Source organism: Pseudophryne corroboree, chromosome 3 (genome assembly GCF_028390025.1).
Source record: "Pseudophryne corroboree isolate aPseCor3 chromosome 3, aPseCor3.hap2, whole genome shotgun sequence".
Classification (NCBI taxonomy): domain Eukaryota; kingdom Metazoa; phylum Chordata; class Amphibia; order Anura; family Myobatrachidae; genus Pseudophryne; species Pseudophryne corroboree.
In genome coordinates this window covers 113,928,946-113,942,438 of record NC_086446.1, presented here as the reverse complement: position 1 = coordinate 113,942,438, position 13,493 = coordinate 113,928,946, and the positions used below count along the sequence as shown (strand labels likewise).

The window sequence follows — 13,493 nt, the reverse complement described above, 5'->3', positions numbered from 1 at the left end:
GGTTAGTACTTGGATGGGAGACCACCTGGGAATACAAGGTGCTGTAGATAATTTTATACTGCCAACACCGTTCTGTTGATGCATTCCATTTTAAAACGTATTCATTTATGAACCAGTAGTTAGAAGTAGAAAAGTTCAAACAGAAACCACAAAGCTCATCTACAGCCACACCACACTGGATACGCCCAATCTCATCTGATCTTGGAAGCTAAGCAGTGTTGGGCCTGGTTAGTACTTGGATGGGAGACCACCTGGGAATACAAGGTGCTGTAGATATTTTTATACTGCCAACACCGTTCTGTTGATGCATTCCATTTTCAAACGTATTCATTTATGAACCAGTAGTTAGAAGTAGAAAAGTTCTAACAGAAACCAGAAAGTTCATCTACAGCAACACCACACTGGATACGCCCAATCTCATCTGATCTTGGAAGCTAAGCAGTGTTGGGCCTGGTTAGTACTTGGATGGGAGACCACCTGGGAATACAAGGTGCTGTAGATCTTTTTATACTGCCAACACCGTTCTGTTGATGCATTCCATTTTCAAACGTATTCATTTATGAACCAGTAGTTAGAAGTAGAAAAGTACTAACAGAAACCATAAAGCTCTTCTACAGCCACACCACACTGGATATGCCCAATCTCATCTGATCTTGGAAGCTAAGCAGTGTTGGGCCTGGTTAGTACTTGGATGGGAGACCACCTGGGAATACATAGGTGCTGTAGATATTTTTATACTGCCAACACCGTTCTGTTGATGCATTCCATTTTCAAACGTATTCATTTATGAACCAGTAGTTAGAAGTAGAAAAGTTCTAACAGAAACCACAAAGCTCATCTACTGCCACACCACACTGGATACGCCCAATCTCATCTCATCTGATCTAGGAAGCTACGCAGTGTTGGGCATGGTTAGTACTTGGATGAGAGACCACCTGGGAATACAATGTGCTGTAGATATTTTTATACTACCAACACCGTTCTGTTGATGCATTCCATTTTCAAACGTATTCATTTATGAACCAGTAGTTAGAAGTAGAATAGTTCTAACAGAAACCATAAAGCTCATCTACAGCCACACCACACTGGATACGCCCAATCTCATCTGATCTTGTGAAGCTAAGCAGTGTTGGGCCTGGTTAGTACTTGGATGGGAGACCACCTGGGAATACAAGGTGCTGTAGATATTTTTATACTGCCAACACCATTCTGTTGATGCATTCCATTTTAAAACGTATTCATTTATGAACCAGTAGTTAGAAGTAGAAAAGTTCTAACAGAAACCACTAAGCTCATCTACAGCCACACCACACTGGATACGCCCAATCTCATCTGATCTTGGAAGCTAAGCAGTGTTGGGCCTGGTTAGTACTTGGATGGGAGACCACCTGGGAATACAAGGTGCTGTAGATATTTTTATACTGCCAACACCGTTCTGTTGATGCATTCCATTTTCAAACGTATTAATTTATGAACCAGTAGTTAGAAGTAGAAAAGTACTAACAGAAATCATAAAGCTCTTCTACAGCCACACCACACTGGATATGCCCAATCTCATCTGATCTTGGAAGCTAAGCAGTGTTGGGCCTGGTTAGTACTTGGATGGGAGACCACCTGGGAATACAAGGTGCTGTAGATAATGTTATACTGCCAACACCGTTCTGTTGATGCATTCCATTTTAAAACTTATTCATTTATGAACCAGTAGTTAGAAGTAGAAAAGTTCTAACAGAAACCAGAAAGTTCATCTACAGCAACACCACACTGGATACGCCCAATCTCATCTGATCTTGGAAGCTAAGCAGTGTTGGGCCTGGTTAGTACTTGGATGGGAGACCACCTGGGAATACAAGGTGCTGTAGATATTTTTATACTACCAACACCGTTCTGTTGATGCATTCCATTTTCAAACGTATTCATTTATGAACCAGTAGTTAGAAGTAGAAAAGTACTAACAGAAACCATAAAGCTGTTCTACAGCCACACCACACTGGATATGCCCAATCTCATCTGATCTTGGAAGCTAAACAGTGTTGGGCCTGGTTAGTACTTGGATGGGAGACCACCTGGGAATACATAGGTGCTGTAGATATTTTTATACTGCCAACACCGTTCTGTTGATGCATTCCATTTTCAAACGTATTCATTTATGAACCAGTAGCTAGAAGTAGAAAAGTTCTAACAGAAACCACAAAGCTCATGTACTGCCACACCACACTGGATACGCCCAATCTCATCTCATCTGATCTAGGAAGCTAAGCAGTGTTGGGCATGGTTAGTACTTGGATGGGAGACCACCTGGGAATACAAAGTGCTGTAGATATTTTTATACTACCAACACTGTTCTGTTGATGCATTCCATTTTCAAACGTATTCATTTATGAACCAGTAGTTAGAAGTAGAAAAGTTCTAACAGAAACCACAAAGCTCATCTACAGCCACACCACACTGGATACGCCCAATCTCATCTGATCTTGGAAGTTAAGCAGTGTTGGGCCTGGTTAGTACTTGGATGGAAGACCACCTGGGAATACAAGGAGCTGAAGATATTTTTATACTGCCAACACCGTTCTGTTGATGCATTCAATTTTCAAATGTATTCATTTATGAACCAGTAGTTAGAAGTAGAAAAGATCTAACAGAAACCAGAAAGTTCATCTACAGCAACACCACACTGGATACGCCCAATCTCATCTGATCTTGGAAGCTAAGCAGTGTTGGGCCTGGTTAGTACTTGGATGGGAGACCACCTGGGAATACAAGGTGCTGTAGATATTTTTATACTGCCAACACCGTTCTGTTGATGCATTCCATTTTCAAACGTATTCATTTATGAACCAGTAGTTAGAAGTAGAAAAGTTCTAACAGAAACCACAAAGCTCATCTACAGCCACACCACGCTGGATATGCCCAATCTCATCTGATCTTGGAAGCTAAGCAGTGTTGGGCCTGGTTAGTACTTGGATGGGAGACCACCTGGGAATGCAAGGTGCTGTAGATATTTTTATACTACCAACACCGTTCTGTTGATGCATTCCATTTTCAAACGTATTCATTTATGAACCAGTAGTTAGAAGTAGAAAAGTTCTAACAGAAACCATAAAGCTCATCTACAGCCACACCACACTGGATACACCCAATCTCATCTGATCTTGGAAGCTAAGCAGTGTTGGGCCTGGTTAGTACTTGGATGGGAGACCACGTGGGAATACAAGGTGCTGTAGATATTTTTATACTGCCAACACCGTTCTGTTGATGCATTCCATTTTCAAACGTATTCATTTATGAACCAGTAGTTAGAAGTAGAAAAGTTCTAACAGAAACCATAAAGCTTATCTACAGCCACACCACACTGGATATGCCCAATCTCATCTGATCTTGGAAGCTAAGCAGTGTTGGGCCTGGTTAGTACTTGGATGGGAGACCACCTGGGAATGCAATGTGCAGTAGATATTTTTATACTACCAACACCGTTCTGTTGATGCATTCCATTTTCAAACGTATTCATTTATGAACCAGTAGTTAGAAGTAGAAAAGTTCTAACAGAAACCATAAAGCTTATCTACAGCCACACCACACTGGATACACCCAATCTCATCTGATCTTGGAAGCTAAGCAGTGTTGGGCCTGGTTAGTACTTGGATGGGAGACCACCTGGGAATACAAGGTGCTGTAGATATTTTTATACTGCCAACACCGTTCTGTTGATGCATTCCATTTTCAAACGTAATCATTTATGAACCAGTAGTTAGAAGTAGAAAAGTTCTAACAGAAACCATAAAGCTCATCTACAGCCACACCACACTTGATACGCCCAATCTCATCTGATCTTGGAAGCTAAGCAGTGTTGGGCCTGGTTAGTACTGGGATGGGAGACCACCTGGGAATACAAGGTGCTGTAGATATTTTTATACTGCCAACACCGTTCTGTTGATGCATTCCATTTTCAAACGTATTCATTTATGAACCAGTAGTTAGAAGTAGAAAAGTTCTAACAGAAACCATAAAGCTCATCTACAGCCACACCACACTGGATACGCCCAATCTCATCTGATCTTGGAAGCTAAGCAGTGTTGGGCCTGGTTAGTACTTGGATGGGAGACCACCTGGGAATACAAGGTGCTGTAGATATTTTTATACTGCCAACACCGTTCTGTTGATGCATTCCATTTTCAAACGTATTCATTTATGAACCAGTAGTTAGAAGTAGAAAAGTTCTAACAGAAACCACAAAGCTCATCTACAGCCACACCACACTGGATACGCCCAATCTCATCTGATCTTGGAAGCTAAACAGTGTTGGGCCTGGTTAGTACTTGGACGGGAGACCACCTGGGAATACAAGGTGCTGTAGATAATTTTATACTGCCAACACCGTTCTGTTGATGCATTCCATTTTCAAACGTATTCATTTATGAACCAGTAGTTAGAAGTAGAAAAGTTCTAACAGAAACCACAAAGTTCATCTACAGCCACACCACACTGGATATGCCCAATCTCATCTGATCTTGGAAGCTAAGCAGTGTTGGGCCTGGTTAGTACTTGGATGGGAGACCACCTGGAAATACAAGGTGCTGTAGATATTTTTATACTACCAACACCGTTCTGTTGATGCATTCCATTTTCAAACGTATTCATTTATGAACCAGTAGTTAGAAGTAGAAAAGTTCTAACAGAAACCATAAAGCTCATCTACAGCCACACTACACTGGATACGCCCAATCTCATCTGATCTTGGAAGCTAAGCAGTGTTGGGCCTGGTTAGTACTTGAATGGGAGACCACCTGGGAATACAAGGTGCTGTAGATATTTTTATACTACCAACACCGTTCTGTTGATGCATTCCATTTTCAAACATATTCATTTATGAACCAGTAGTTAGAAGTAGAAAAGTACTTACAGAAACCATTAAGCTCTTCTACAGCCACACCACACTGGATATGCCCAATCTCATCTGATCTTGGAAGCTAAGCAGTGTTGGGCCTGGTTAGTACTTGAATGGGAGACCACCTGGGAATACAAGGTGCTGTAGATATTTTTATACTGCCAACACCGTTCTGTTGATGCATTCCATTTTCAAACGTATTCATTTATGAACCAGTAGTTAGAAGTAGAAAAGTTCTAACAGAAACCATAAAGCTCATCTACAGCCACACCACACTGGATACGCCCAATCTCATCTGATCTTGGAAGCTAAGCAGTGTTGGGCCTTATTAGTACTTGGATAGGAGACCACCTGGGAATACAAGGTGCTGTAGATAATTTTATACTGCCAACACCGTTCTGTTGATGCATTCCATTTTAAAACGTATTCATTTATGAACCAGTAGTTAGAAGTAGAAAAGCTCTAACAGAAACCACAAAGTTCATCTACAACCACACCACACTGGATACGCCCAATCTCATCTGATCTTGGAAGCTAAGCAGTGTTGGGCCTGGTTAGTACTTGGATGGGAGACCACCTGGGAATACAAGGTGCTGTAGATATATTTTATACTGCCAACACCGTTCTGTTGATGCATTCCATTTTCAAACGTGTTCATTTATGAACCAGTAGTTAGAAGTAGAAAAGTTCTAACAGAAACCACAAAGCTCATCTACAGCCACACCACACTGGATACGCCCAATCTCATCTGATCTTGGAAGCTAAGCAGTGTTGGGCCTGGTTAGTACTTGGATGGGAGACCACCTGGGAATACAAGGTGCTGTAGATATTTTTATACTGCCAACACCGTTCTGTTGATGCATTCAATTTTCAAATGTATTCATTTATGAACCAGTAGTAAGAAATAGAAAAGTTCAAACAGAAACCACAAAGCTCATCTACAGCCACACCACACTGGATACTCCCAATCTCATCTGATCTTGGAAGCTAAGCAGTGTTGGGCCTGGTTAGTACTTGGATGGGAGAATACCTGGGAATACAAGGTGCTGTAGATATTTTTACACTGCCAACACTGTTCTGTTGATGCATTCCATTTTCAAACGTATTCATTTATGAACCAGTAGTTAGAAGTAGAAAAGTTCTAACAGAAACCACAAAGCTCATTTACAGCCACACCACATTGGATACGCCCAATCTCATCTGATCTTGGAAGCTAAGCAGTGTTGGGCCTGGTTAGTACTTGGATGGGAGACCACCTGGGAATACAAGGTGCTGTAGATATTTTTATACTACCAACACCGTTCTGTTGATGCATTCCATTTTAAAACGTATTCATTTATGAACCAGTAGTTAGAAGTAGAAAAGTTCTAACAGAAACCATAAAGCTCATCTACAGCCACACCACACTGGATACGCCCAATCTCATCTGATCTTGGAAGCTAAGCAGTGTTGGGCCTGGTTAGTACTTGAATGGGAGACTACCTTGGAATACAAGGTGCTGTAGATATTTTTATACTACCAACACCGTTCTGTTGATGCATTCCATTTTCAAACGTATTCATTTATGAACCAGTAGTTAGAAGTAGAAAAGTACTTACAGAAACCATAAAGCTCTTCTACAGCCACACCACACTGGATATGCCCAATCTCATCTGATCTTGGAAGCTAAGCAGTGTTGGGCCTGGTTAGTACTTGGATGGGAGACCACCTGGGAATACAAGGTGCTGTAGATATTTTTATACTGCCAACACCGTTCTGTTGATGCATTCCATTTTCAAACGTATTCATTTATGAACCAGTAGTTAGAAGTAGAAAAGTTCTAACAGAAACCACAAAGCTCATCTACAGCCACACCACACTGGATACGCCCAATCTCATCTGATCTTGGAAGCTAAGCAGTGTTGGGCCTGGTTAGTACTTGGATGGGAGACCACCTGGGAATACAAGGTGCTGTAGATATTTTTATACTACCAACACCGTTCTGTTGATGCATTCCATTTTAAAACGTATTCATTTATGAACCAGTAGTTAGAAGTAGAAAAGTTCTAACAGAAACCATAAAGCTCATCTACAGCCACACCACACTGGATACGCCCAATCTCATCTGATCTTGGAAGCTAAGCAGTGTTGGGCCTGGTTAGTACTTGAATGGGAGACCACCTGGGAATACAAGGTGCTGTAGATATTTTTATACTACCAACACCGTTCTGTTGATGCATTCCATTTTCAAACGTATTCATTTATGAACCAGTAGTTAGAAGTAGAAAAGTACTTACAGAAACCATAAAGCTCTTCTACAGCCACACCACACTGGATATGCCCAATCTCATCTGATCTTGGAAGCTAAGCAGTGTTGGGCCTGGTTAGTACTTGGATGGGAGACCACCTGGGAATACAAGGTGCTGTAGATATTTTTATACTGCCAACACCGTTCTGTTGATGCATTCCATTTTCAAACGTATTCATTTATGAACCAGTAGTTAGAAGTAGAAAAGTTCTAACAGAAACTACAAAGCTCATCTACAGCCACACCACACTGGATACGCCCAATCTCATCTGATCTTGGAAGCTAAGCAGTGTTGGGCCTGGTTAGTACTTGGATGGGAAACCACCTGGGAATACAAGGTGCTGTAGATATTTTTATACTGCCAACACCGTTCTGTTGATGCATTCCATTTTCAAACGTATTCATTTATGAACCAGTAGTTAGAAGTAGAAAAGTTCTAACAGAAACCACAAAGCTCATCTACAGCAACACCACACTGGATACGCCCAATCTCATCTGATCTTGGAAGCTAAGCAGTGTCGGGCCTGGTTAGTACTTGGATGGGAAACCACCTGGGAATACAAGGTGCTGTAGATATTTTTATACTGCCAACACCGTTCTGTTGATGCATTCCATTTTCAAACGTATTCATTTATGAACCAGTAGTTAGAAGTAGAAAAGTTCTAACAGAAACCACAAAGCTCATCTACAGCCACTCCACACTGGATACGCCCAATCTCATCTGATCTTGGAAGCTAAGTAGTGTTGGGCCTGGTTAGTACTTGGATGGGAGACCACCTGGGAATACAAGGTGCTGTAGATATTTTTATACTACCAACACCGTTCTGTTGATGCATTCCATTTTCAAACGTATTCATTTATGAACCAGTAGTTAGAAGTAGAAAAGTTCTAACAGAAACCATAAAGCTCATCTACAGCCACACCACACTGGATATGCCCAATCTCATCTGATCTTGGAAGCTAAGCAGTGTTGGGCCTGGTTAGTACTTGGATGGGAGACCACCTGGGAATACAAGGTGCTGTAGATATTTTTATACTACCAACACCGTTCTGTTGATGCATTCCATTTTCAAACGTATTCATTTATGAACCAGTAGTTAGAAGCAGACAAGTTCTAACAGAAACCATAAAGCTCATCTACAGCCACACCACACTGGATACACCCAATCTCATCTGATCTTGGAAGCTAAGCAGTGTTGGGCCTGGTTAGTACTTGGATGGGAGACCACCTGGGAATATAAGGTGCTGTAGATATTTTTATACTGCCAACACCGTTCTGTTGATGCATTCCATTTTCAAACGTATTAATTAATGAACCAGTAGTTAGAAGTAGAAAAGTTCTAACAGAAACCATAAAGCTCATCATCAGCCACACCACACTGGATACGCCCAATCTCATCTGATCTTGGAAGCTAAGCAGTGTTGGGCCTGGTCAGTTCTTGTATGGGAGACCACCTGGGAATACAAGGTGCTGTAGATATTTTTATACTGCCAACACCGTTCTGTTGATGCATTCCATTTTCAAACGTATTCATTTATTAACCAGTAGTTAGAAGTAGAAAAGTTCTAACAGAAACCATAAAGCTCATCTACAGCCACACCACACTGGATACGCCCAATCTCATCTGATCTTGGAAGCTAAGCAGTGTTGGGCCTGGTTAGTACTTGAATGGGAGACCACCTGGGAATACAAGGTGCTGTAGATATTTTTATACTACCAACACCGTTCTGTTGATGCATTCCATTTTCAAACGTATTCATTTATGAACCAGTAGTTAGAAGTAGAAAAGTACTTACAGAAACCATAAAGCTCTTCTACAGCCACACCACACTGGATATGCCCAATCTCATCTGATCTTGGAAGCTAAGCAGTGTTGGGCCTGGTTAGTACTTGGATGGGAGACCACCTGGGAATACAAGGTGCTGTAGATATTTTTATACTGCCAACACCGTTCTGTTGATGCATTCCATTTTCAAACGTATTCATTTATGAACCAGTAGTTAGAAGTAGAAAAGTTCTAACAGAAACTACAAAGCTCATCTACAGCCACACCACACTGGATACGCCCAATCTCATCTGATCTTGGAAGCTAAGCAGTGTTGGGCCTGGTTAGTACTTGGATGGGAAACCACCTGGGAATACAAGGTGCTGTAGATATTTTTATACTGCCAACACCGTTCTGTTGATGCATTCCATTTTCAAACGTATTCATTTATGAACCAGTAGTTAGAAGTAGAAAAGTTCTAACAGAAACCACAAAGCTCATCTACAGCAACACCACACTGGATACGCCCAATCTCATCTGATCTTGGAAGCTAAGCAGTGTCGGGCCTGGTTAGTACTTGGATGGGAAACCACCTGGGAATACAAGGTGCTGTAGATATTTTTATACTGCCAACACCGTTCTGTTGATGCATTCCATTTTCAAACGTATTCATTTATGAACCAGTAGTTAGAAGTAGAAAAGTTCTAACAGAAACCACAAAGCTCATCTACAGCCACTCCACACTGGATACGCCCAATCTCATCTGATCTTGGAAGCTAAGTAGTGTTGGGCCTGGTTAGTACTTGGATGGGAGACCACCTGGGAATACAAGGTGCTGTAGATATTTTTATACTACCAACACCGTTCTGTTGATGCATTCCATTTTCAAACGTATTCATTTATGAACCAGTAGTTAGAAGTAGAAAAGTTCTAACAGAAACCATAAAGCTCATCTACAGCCACACCACACTGGATATGCCCAATCTCATCTGATCTTGGAAGCTAAGCAGTGTTGGGCCTGGTTAGTACTTGGATGGGAGACCACCTGGGAATACAAGGTGCTGTAGATATTTTTATACTACCAACACCGTTCTGTTGATGCATTCCATTTTCAAACGTATTCATTTATGAACCAGTAGTTAGAAGCAGACAAGTTCTAACAGAAACCATAAAGCTCATCTACAGCCACACCACACTGGATACACCCAATCTCATCTGATCTTGGAAGCTAAGCAGTGTTGGGCCTGGTTAGTACTTGGATGGGAGACCACCTGGGAATATAAGGTGCTGTAGATATTTTTATACTGCCAACACCGTTCTGTTGATGCATTCCATTTTCAAACGTATTAATTAATGAACCAGTAGTTAGAAGTAGAAAAGTTCTAACAGAAACCATAAAGCTCATCATCAGCCACACCACACTGGATACGCCCAATCTCATCTGATCTTGGAAGCTAAGCAGTGTTGGGCCTGGTCAGTTCTTGTATGGGAGACCACCTGGGAATACAAGGTGCTGTAGATATTTTTATACTGCCAACACCGTTCTGTTGATGCATTCCATTTTCAAACGTATTCATTTATTAACCAGTAGTTAGAAGTAGAAAAGTTCTAACAGAAACCACAAAGTTCATCTACAGCCACACCACACTGGATACGCCCAATCTCATCTGATCTTGGAAGCTAAACAGTGTTGGGCCTGGTTAGTACTTGGATGGGAGACCACCTGGGAATACAAGGTGCTGTAGATATTTTTATACTGCCAACACCGTTCTGTTGATGCATTCCATTTTCAAACGTATTCATTTATGAACCAGTAGTTAGAAGTAGAAAAGTTCTAACAGAAACCACAAAGCTCATCTACAGCCACACCACACTGGATACGCCCAATCTCATCTGATCTTGGAAGCTAAACAGTGTTGGGCCTGGTTAGTACTTGGATGGGAGACCACCTGGGAATACAAGGTGCTGTAGATATTTTTATACTGCCAACACCGTTCTGTTGATGCATTCCATTTTCAAACGTATTCATTTATGAACCAGTAGTTAGAAGTAGAAAAGTTCTAACAGAAACCATAAAGCTCATCTACAGCCACACCACACTGGATATGCCCAATCTCATCTGATCTTGGAAGCTAAACAGTGTTGGGCCTGGTTAGTACTTGGATGGGAGACCATCTGGGAATACAAGGTGCTGTAGATATTTTTATACTGCCAACACCGTTCTGTTGATGCATTCCATTTTCAAACATATTCATTTATGAACCAGTAGTTAGAAGTAGAAAAGTTCTAACAGAAACCATAAAGCTCATCTACAGCCACACCACACTGGATATGCCCAATCTCATCTGATATTGGAAGCTAAGCAGTGTTGGGCCTGGTTAGTACTTGGATGGGAGACCACCTGGGAATAGAAGGTGCTGTAGATATTTTTAATCTACCAACACCGTTCTGTTGATGCATTCCATTTTCAAACGTATTCATTTATGAACCAGTAGTTAGAAGTAGAAAAGTTCTAACAGAAACTATAAAGCTCATCTACAGCCACACCACACTGGATATGCCCAATCTCATCTGATATTGGAAGCTAAGCAGTGTTGGGCCTGGTTAGTACTTGGATGGGAGACCACCTGGGAATACAAGGTGCTGTAGATATTTTTATACTACCAACACCGTTCTGTTGATGCATTCCATTTTCAAACGTATTCATTTATGAACCAGTAGTTAGAAGTAGAAAAGTTCTAACAGAAACCACAAAGCTCATCTACAGCCACACCACACTGGATACGCCCAATCTCATCTGATCTTGGAAGCTAAACAGTGTTGGGCCTGGTTAGTACTTGGATGGGAGATCACCTGGGAATACAAGGTGCTGTAGATATTTTTATACTGCCAACACCGTTCTGTTGATGCATTCCATTTTCAAACGTATTCATTTATGAACCAGTAGTTAGAAGTAGAAAAGTTCTAACAGAAACCACTAAGCTCATCTACAGCCACACCACACTGGATACGCCCAATCTCATCTGATCTTGGAAGCTAAGCAGTGTTGGGCCTGGTTAGTACTTGGATGGGAGACCACCTGGGAATACAAGGTGCTGTAGATATTTTTTTATATACTGCCAACACCGTTCTGTTGATGCATTCCATTTTCAAACGTATTCATTTATGAACCAGTAGTTAGAAGTAGAAAAGTTCTAACAGAAACCACAAAGCTCATCTACAGCAACACCACACTGGATACGCCCAATCTCATCTGATCTTGGAAGCTAAGCAATGTTGTGCCTGGTTAGTACTTGGATGGGAGACCACCTGGGAATACAGGGTGCTGTAGATATTTTTATTCTGCCAACACCGTTCTGTTGATGCATTCACTTTTTAAATGTATTCATTTATGAACCAGTAGTTAGAAGTAGAAAAGTTCTAACAGAAACCACAAAGCTCATCTACAGCAACACCACACTGGATACGCCCAATCTCATCTGATCTTGGAAGCTAAGCAGTGTTGGGCCTGGTTAGTACTTGGATGGGAGACCACCTGGGAATACAAGGAGCTGTAGATATTTTTATACTGCCAACACCGTTCTGTTGATGCATTCACTTTTTAAATGTATTCATTTATGAACCAGTAGTTAGAAGTAGAAAAGTTCTAACAGAAAACACAAAGTTCATCTACAGCCAAACCACACTGGATACGCCCAATCTCATCTGATCTTGGAAGCTAAGCAGTGTTGGGCCTGGTTAGTACTTGGATGGGAGACCAGCTGGGAATACAAGGTGCTGTAGATATTTTTATACTGCCAACACCGTTCTGTTGATGCATTCCATTTTCAAACGTATTCATTTATGAACCAGTAGTTAGAAGTAGAAAAGTTCTAACAGAAACCACAAAGCTCATCTACAGCCACACCACATTGGATACGCCCTATCTCATCTGATCTTGGAAGCTAAACAGTGTTGGGCCTGGTTAGTACTTGGATGGGAGACCACCTGGGAATGCAAGGTGCTGTAGATATTTTTTATACTGCCAACACCGTTCTGTTGATGCATTCCATTTTCAAACGTATTCATTTATGAACCAGTAGTTAGAAGTAGAAAAGTTCTAACAGAAACCACAAAGTTCATCTACAGCCACACCACACTGGATACGCCCAATCTCATCTGATCTTGGAAGCTAAGCAGTGTTGGGCCTGGTTAGTACTTGGATGGGAGACCACCTGGGAATACAAGGTGCTGTAGATATTTTTTTTTATACTGCCAACACCGTTCTGTTGATGCATTCCATTTTCAAACGTATTCATTTATGAACCAGTAGTTAGAAGTAGAAAAGTTCTAACAGAAACCACAAAGTTCATCTACAGCCACACCACACTGGATACGCCCTATCTCATCTGACCTTGGAAGCTAAGCAGTGTTAGGCCTGGTCAGTACTTGTATGGGAGACCACCTGGGAATACAAGGTGCTGTAGATATTTTTATACTGCCAACACCGTTCTGTTGATGCATTCCATTTTCAAACGTATTCATTTATGAACCAGTAGTTAGTAGTAGAAAAGTT

The 13,493-nt window shown here is 41.3% G+C and overlaps 50 non-coding genes and 10 pseudogenes across 50 annotated transcripts in view; all 60 read left to right on the top strand.

Annotated features, from left to right (window-relative positions):
• LOC134886791 (5S ribosomal RNA) overlaps positions 1-50 on the top strand; it is a 119-nt gene extending 69 nt beyond the window's left edge. The window contains exon 1 of the ribosomal RNA XR_010170865.1: positions 1-50. This exon is cut by the window's left edge and continues 69 nt beyond it. This is a non-coding gene — a ribosomal RNA (5S ribosomal RNA).
• A 107-nt stretch (positions 51-157) lies between these two features.
• Positions 158-276, top strand: LOC135070013 (5S ribosomal RNA). The gene has a single exon (XR_010256189.1). It is a non-coding gene; the product is annotated as a 5S ribosomal RNA (ribosomal RNA).
• A 107-nt stretch (positions 277-383) lies between these two features.
• LOC134901419 (5S ribosomal RNA) lies at positions 384-502 on the top strand. Its single transcript, XR_010174911.1, has one exon. It is a non-coding gene; the product is annotated as a 5S ribosomal RNA (ribosomal RNA).
• Positions 503-609: 107 nt separating this feature from the next.
• Positions 610-729, top strand: LOC134885049 (5S ribosomal RNA). The gene has a single exon (XR_010169176.1). It is a non-coding gene; the product is annotated as a 5S ribosomal RNA (ribosomal RNA).
• Positions 730-836: 107 nt separating this feature from the next.
• LOC134897453 (5S ribosomal RNA) lies at positions 837-960 on the top strand (annotated as a pseudogene).
• A 107-nt stretch (positions 961-1,067) lies between these two features.
• LOC135069737 (5S ribosomal RNA) lies at positions 1,068-1,187 on the top strand. Its single transcript, XR_010255921.1, has one exon. It is a non-coding gene; the product is annotated as a 5S ribosomal RNA (ribosomal RNA).
• Positions 1,188-1,294: 107 nt separating this feature from the next.
• LOC135070000 (5S ribosomal RNA) lies at positions 1,295-1,413 on the top strand. The gene has a single exon (XR_010256177.1). It is a non-coding gene; the product is annotated as a 5S ribosomal RNA (ribosomal RNA).
• Positions 1,414-1,520: 107 nt separating this feature from the next.
• LOC135064441 (5S ribosomal RNA) lies at positions 1,521-1,639 on the top strand. The gene has a single exon (XR_010250748.1). It is a non-coding gene; the product is annotated as a 5S ribosomal RNA (ribosomal RNA).
• A 107-nt stretch (positions 1,640-1,746) lies between these two features.
• Positions 1,747-1,865, top strand: LOC135059759 (5S ribosomal RNA). Its single transcript, XR_010246158.1, has one exon. It is a non-coding gene; the product is annotated as a 5S ribosomal RNA (ribosomal RNA).
• Positions 1,866-1,972: 107 nt separating this feature from the next.
• Positions 1,973-2,092, top strand: LOC134887629 (5S ribosomal RNA; annotated as a pseudogene).
• Positions 2,093-2,199: 107 nt separating this feature from the next.
• Positions 2,200-2,323, top strand: LOC134896624 (5S ribosomal RNA; annotated as a pseudogene).
• Positions 2,324-2,430: 107 nt separating this feature from the next.
• On the top strand, positions 2,431-2,549 carry LOC134886826 (5S ribosomal RNA). The gene has a single exon (XR_010170902.1). It is a non-coding gene; the product is annotated as a 5S ribosomal RNA (ribosomal RNA).
• A 107-nt stretch (positions 2,550-2,656) lies between these two features.
• Positions 2,657-2,775, top strand: LOC135059758 (5S ribosomal RNA). Its single transcript, XR_010246157.1, has one exon. It is a non-coding gene; the product is annotated as a 5S ribosomal RNA (ribosomal RNA).
• Positions 2,776-2,882: 107 nt separating this feature from the next.
• On the top strand, positions 2,883-3,001 carry LOC135066864 (5S ribosomal RNA). The gene has a single exon (XR_010253101.1). It is a non-coding gene; the product is annotated as a 5S ribosomal RNA (ribosomal RNA).
• Positions 3,002-3,108: 107 nt separating this feature from the next.
• On the top strand, positions 3,109-3,227 carry LOC134896608 (5S ribosomal RNA). The gene has a single exon (XR_010172029.1). It is a non-coding gene; the product is annotated as a 5S ribosomal RNA (ribosomal RNA).
• A 107-nt stretch (positions 3,228-3,334) lies between these two features.
• On the top strand, positions 3,335-3,453 carry LOC134891334 (5S ribosomal RNA; annotated as a pseudogene).
• Positions 3,454-3,560: 107 nt separating this feature from the next.
• Positions 3,561-3,679, top strand: LOC135067262 (5S ribosomal RNA). Its single transcript, XR_010253482.1, has one exon. It is a non-coding gene; the product is annotated as a 5S ribosomal RNA (ribosomal RNA).
• Positions 3,680-3,786: 107 nt separating this feature from the next.
• On the top strand, positions 3,787-3,905 carry LOC135058534 (5S ribosomal RNA). The gene has a single exon (XR_010244960.1). It is a non-coding gene; the product is annotated as a 5S ribosomal RNA (ribosomal RNA).
• A 107-nt stretch (positions 3,906-4,012) lies between these two features.
• Positions 4,013-4,131, top strand: LOC135069989 (5S ribosomal RNA). The gene has a single exon (XR_010256166.1). It is a non-coding gene; the product is annotated as a 5S ribosomal RNA (ribosomal RNA).
• Positions 4,132-4,238: 107 nt separating this feature from the next.
• Positions 4,239-4,357, top strand: LOC135065796 (5S ribosomal RNA). Its single transcript, XR_010252066.1, has one exon. It is a non-coding gene; the product is annotated as a 5S ribosomal RNA (ribosomal RNA).
• A 107-nt stretch (positions 4,358-4,464) lies between these two features.
• Positions 4,465-4,583, top strand: LOC135068399 (5S ribosomal RNA). The gene has a single exon (XR_010254602.1). It is a non-coding gene; the product is annotated as a 5S ribosomal RNA (ribosomal RNA).
• A 107-nt stretch (positions 4,584-4,690) lies between these two features.
• On the top strand, positions 4,691-4,809 carry LOC135064259 (5S ribosomal RNA). Its single transcript, XR_010250570.1, has one exon. It is a non-coding gene; the product is annotated as a 5S ribosomal RNA (ribosomal RNA).
• A 107-nt stretch (positions 4,810-4,916) lies between these two features.
• Positions 4,917-5,035, top strand: LOC135068504 (5S ribosomal RNA). Its single transcript, XR_010254703.1, has one exon. It is a non-coding gene; the product is annotated as a 5S ribosomal RNA (ribosomal RNA).
• A 107-nt stretch (positions 5,036-5,142) lies between these two features.
• Positions 5,143-5,261, top strand: LOC134902105 (5S ribosomal RNA). The gene has a single exon (XR_010175580.1). It is a non-coding gene; the product is annotated as a 5S ribosomal RNA (ribosomal RNA).
• A 107-nt stretch (positions 5,262-5,368) lies between these two features.
• On the top strand, positions 5,369-5,487 carry LOC135062769 (5S ribosomal RNA). Its single transcript, XR_010249113.1, has one exon. It is a non-coding gene; the product is annotated as a 5S ribosomal RNA (ribosomal RNA).
• A 108-nt stretch (positions 5,488-5,595) lies between these two features.
• On the top strand, positions 5,596-5,714 carry LOC135069978 (5S ribosomal RNA). The gene has a single exon (XR_010256155.1). It is a non-coding gene; the product is annotated as a 5S ribosomal RNA (ribosomal RNA).
• A 107-nt stretch (positions 5,715-5,821) lies between these two features.
• On the top strand, positions 5,822-5,940 carry LOC134886994 (5S ribosomal RNA; annotated as a pseudogene).
• A 107-nt stretch (positions 5,941-6,047) lies between these two features.
• Positions 6,048-6,166, top strand: LOC135062362 (5S ribosomal RNA). The gene has a single exon (XR_010248713.1). It is a non-coding gene; the product is annotated as a 5S ribosomal RNA (ribosomal RNA).
• Positions 6,167-6,273: 107 nt separating this feature from the next.
• Positions 6,274-6,392, top strand: LOC134884739 (5S ribosomal RNA). Its single transcript, XR_010168876.1, has one exon. It is a non-coding gene; the product is annotated as a 5S ribosomal RNA (ribosomal RNA).
• Positions 6,393-6,499: 107 nt separating this feature from the next.
• Positions 6,500-6,618, top strand: LOC135064440 (5S ribosomal RNA). The gene has a single exon (XR_010250747.1). It is a non-coding gene; the product is annotated as a 5S ribosomal RNA (ribosomal RNA).
• Positions 6,619-6,725: 107 nt separating this feature from the next.
• LOC135069966 (5S ribosomal RNA) lies at positions 6,726-6,844 on the top strand. The gene has a single exon (XR_010256144.1). It is a non-coding gene; the product is annotated as a 5S ribosomal RNA (ribosomal RNA).
• Positions 6,845-6,951: 107 nt separating this feature from the next.
• On the top strand, positions 6,952-7,070 carry LOC135058355 (5S ribosomal RNA). The gene has a single exon (XR_010244786.1). It is a non-coding gene; the product is annotated as a 5S ribosomal RNA (ribosomal RNA).
• Positions 7,071-7,177: 107 nt separating this feature from the next.
• On the top strand, positions 7,178-7,296 carry LOC135064439 (5S ribosomal RNA). The gene has a single exon (XR_010250746.1). It is a non-coding gene; the product is annotated as a 5S ribosomal RNA (ribosomal RNA).
• A 107-nt stretch (positions 7,297-7,403) lies between these two features.
• On the top strand, positions 7,404-7,522 carry LOC135058763 (5S ribosomal RNA). The gene has a single exon (XR_010245187.1). It is a non-coding gene; the product is annotated as a 5S ribosomal RNA (ribosomal RNA).
• A 107-nt stretch (positions 7,523-7,629) lies between these two features.
• On the top strand, positions 7,630-7,748 carry LOC135066741 (5S ribosomal RNA). The gene has a single exon (XR_010252982.1). It is a non-coding gene; the product is annotated as a 5S ribosomal RNA (ribosomal RNA).
• A 107-nt stretch (positions 7,749-7,855) lies between these two features.
• On the top strand, positions 7,856-7,974 carry LOC135066853 (5S ribosomal RNA). Its single transcript, XR_010253090.1, has one exon. It is a non-coding gene; the product is annotated as a 5S ribosomal RNA (ribosomal RNA).
• A 107-nt stretch (positions 7,975-8,081) lies between these two features.
• On the top strand, positions 8,082-8,200 carry LOC135059024 (5S ribosomal RNA). Its single transcript, XR_010245444.1, has one exon. It is a non-coding gene; the product is annotated as a 5S ribosomal RNA (ribosomal RNA).
• A 107-nt stretch (positions 8,201-8,307) lies between these two features.
• On the top strand, positions 8,308-8,426 carry LOC135060874 (5S ribosomal RNA). Its single transcript, XR_010247269.1, has one exon. It is a non-coding gene; the product is annotated as a 5S ribosomal RNA (ribosomal RNA).
• Positions 8,427-8,533: 107 nt separating this feature from the next.
• On the top strand, positions 8,534-8,652 carry LOC134893099 (5S ribosomal RNA; annotated as a pseudogene).
• Positions 8,653-8,759: 107 nt separating this feature from the next.
• Positions 8,760-8,878, top strand: LOC135058354 (5S ribosomal RNA). Its single transcript, XR_010244785.1, has one exon. It is a non-coding gene; the product is annotated as a 5S ribosomal RNA (ribosomal RNA).
• A 107-nt stretch (positions 8,879-8,985) lies between these two features.
• Positions 8,986-9,104, top strand: LOC135064438 (5S ribosomal RNA). Its single transcript, XR_010250745.1, has one exon. It is a non-coding gene; the product is annotated as a 5S ribosomal RNA (ribosomal RNA).
• A 107-nt stretch (positions 9,105-9,211) lies between these two features.
• Positions 9,212-9,330, top strand: LOC135058762 (5S ribosomal RNA). The gene has a single exon (XR_010245186.1). It is a non-coding gene; the product is annotated as a 5S ribosomal RNA (ribosomal RNA).
• Positions 9,331-9,437: 107 nt separating this feature from the next.
• LOC135066740 (5S ribosomal RNA) lies at positions 9,438-9,556 on the top strand. Its single transcript, XR_010252981.1, has one exon. It is a non-coding gene; the product is annotated as a 5S ribosomal RNA (ribosomal RNA).
• A 107-nt stretch (positions 9,557-9,663) lies between these two features.
• On the top strand, positions 9,664-9,782 carry LOC135066852 (5S ribosomal RNA). The gene has a single exon (XR_010253089.1). It is a non-coding gene; the product is annotated as a 5S ribosomal RNA (ribosomal RNA).
• A 107-nt stretch (positions 9,783-9,889) lies between these two features.
• LOC135059023 (5S ribosomal RNA) lies at positions 9,890-10,008 on the top strand. The gene has a single exon (XR_010245443.1). It is a non-coding gene; the product is annotated as a 5S ribosomal RNA (ribosomal RNA).
• Positions 10,009-10,115: 107 nt separating this feature from the next.
• Positions 10,116-10,234, top strand: LOC135060863 (5S ribosomal RNA). The gene has a single exon (XR_010247256.1). It is a non-coding gene; the product is annotated as a 5S ribosomal RNA (ribosomal RNA).
• A 107-nt stretch (positions 10,235-10,341) lies between these two features.
• Positions 10,342-10,460, top strand: LOC134893098 (5S ribosomal RNA; annotated as a pseudogene).
• A 107-nt stretch (positions 10,461-10,567) lies between these two features.
• Positions 10,568-10,686, top strand: LOC134902021 (5S ribosomal RNA). The gene has a single exon (XR_010175500.1). It is a non-coding gene; the product is annotated as a 5S ribosomal RNA (ribosomal RNA).
• A 107-nt stretch (positions 10,687-10,793) lies between these two features.
• Positions 10,794-10,912, top strand: LOC134902020 (5S ribosomal RNA). Its single transcript, XR_010175499.1, has one exon. It is a non-coding gene; the product is annotated as a 5S ribosomal RNA (ribosomal RNA).
• A 107-nt stretch (positions 10,913-11,019) lies between these two features.
• On the top strand, positions 11,020-11,138 carry LOC135066057 (5S ribosomal RNA). Its single transcript, XR_010252317.1, has one exon. It is a non-coding gene; the product is annotated as a 5S ribosomal RNA (ribosomal RNA).
• Positions 11,139-11,245: 107 nt separating this feature from the next.
• Positions 11,246-11,364, top strand: LOC134888253 (5S ribosomal RNA; annotated as a pseudogene).
• A 107-nt stretch (positions 11,365-11,471) lies between these two features.
• On the top strand, positions 11,472-11,590 carry LOC135069112 (5S ribosomal RNA). The gene has a single exon (XR_010255302.1). It is a non-coding gene; the product is annotated as a 5S ribosomal RNA (ribosomal RNA).
• A 107-nt stretch (positions 11,591-11,697) lies between these two features.
• LOC135065599 (5S ribosomal RNA) lies at positions 11,698-11,816 on the top strand. The gene has a single exon (XR_010251876.1). It is a non-coding gene; the product is annotated as a 5S ribosomal RNA (ribosomal RNA).
• A 107-nt stretch (positions 11,817-11,923) lies between these two features.
• On the top strand, positions 11,924-12,042 carry LOC135069955 (5S ribosomal RNA). Its single transcript, XR_010256132.1, has one exon. It is a non-coding gene; the product is annotated as a 5S ribosomal RNA (ribosomal RNA).
• Positions 12,043-12,153: 111 nt separating this feature from the next.
• Positions 12,154-12,272, top strand: LOC134890694 (5S ribosomal RNA; annotated as a pseudogene).
• Positions 12,273-12,379: 107 nt separating this feature from the next.
• LOC135066577 (5S ribosomal RNA) lies at positions 12,380-12,498 on the top strand. Its single transcript, XR_010252821.1, has one exon. It is a non-coding gene; the product is annotated as a 5S ribosomal RNA (ribosomal RNA).
• A 107-nt stretch (positions 12,499-12,605) lies between these two features.
• LOC135061133 (5S ribosomal RNA) lies at positions 12,606-12,724 on the top strand. Its single transcript, XR_010247524.1, has one exon. It is a non-coding gene; the product is annotated as a 5S ribosomal RNA (ribosomal RNA).
• A 107-nt stretch (positions 12,725-12,831) lies between these two features.
• Positions 12,832-12,950, top strand: LOC134885785 (5S ribosomal RNA). Its single transcript, XR_010169890.1, has one exon. It is a non-coding gene; the product is annotated as a 5S ribosomal RNA (ribosomal RNA).
• A 108-nt stretch (positions 12,951-13,058) lies between these two features.
• Positions 13,059-13,177, top strand: LOC135069944 (5S ribosomal RNA). The gene has a single exon (XR_010256121.1). It is a non-coding gene; the product is annotated as a 5S ribosomal RNA (ribosomal RNA).
• A 111-nt stretch (positions 13,178-13,288) lies between these two features.
• On the top strand, positions 13,289-13,407 carry LOC134892458 (5S ribosomal RNA; annotated as a pseudogene).
• The last annotated feature ends 86 nt before the right edge of the window (positions 13,408-13,493 follow it).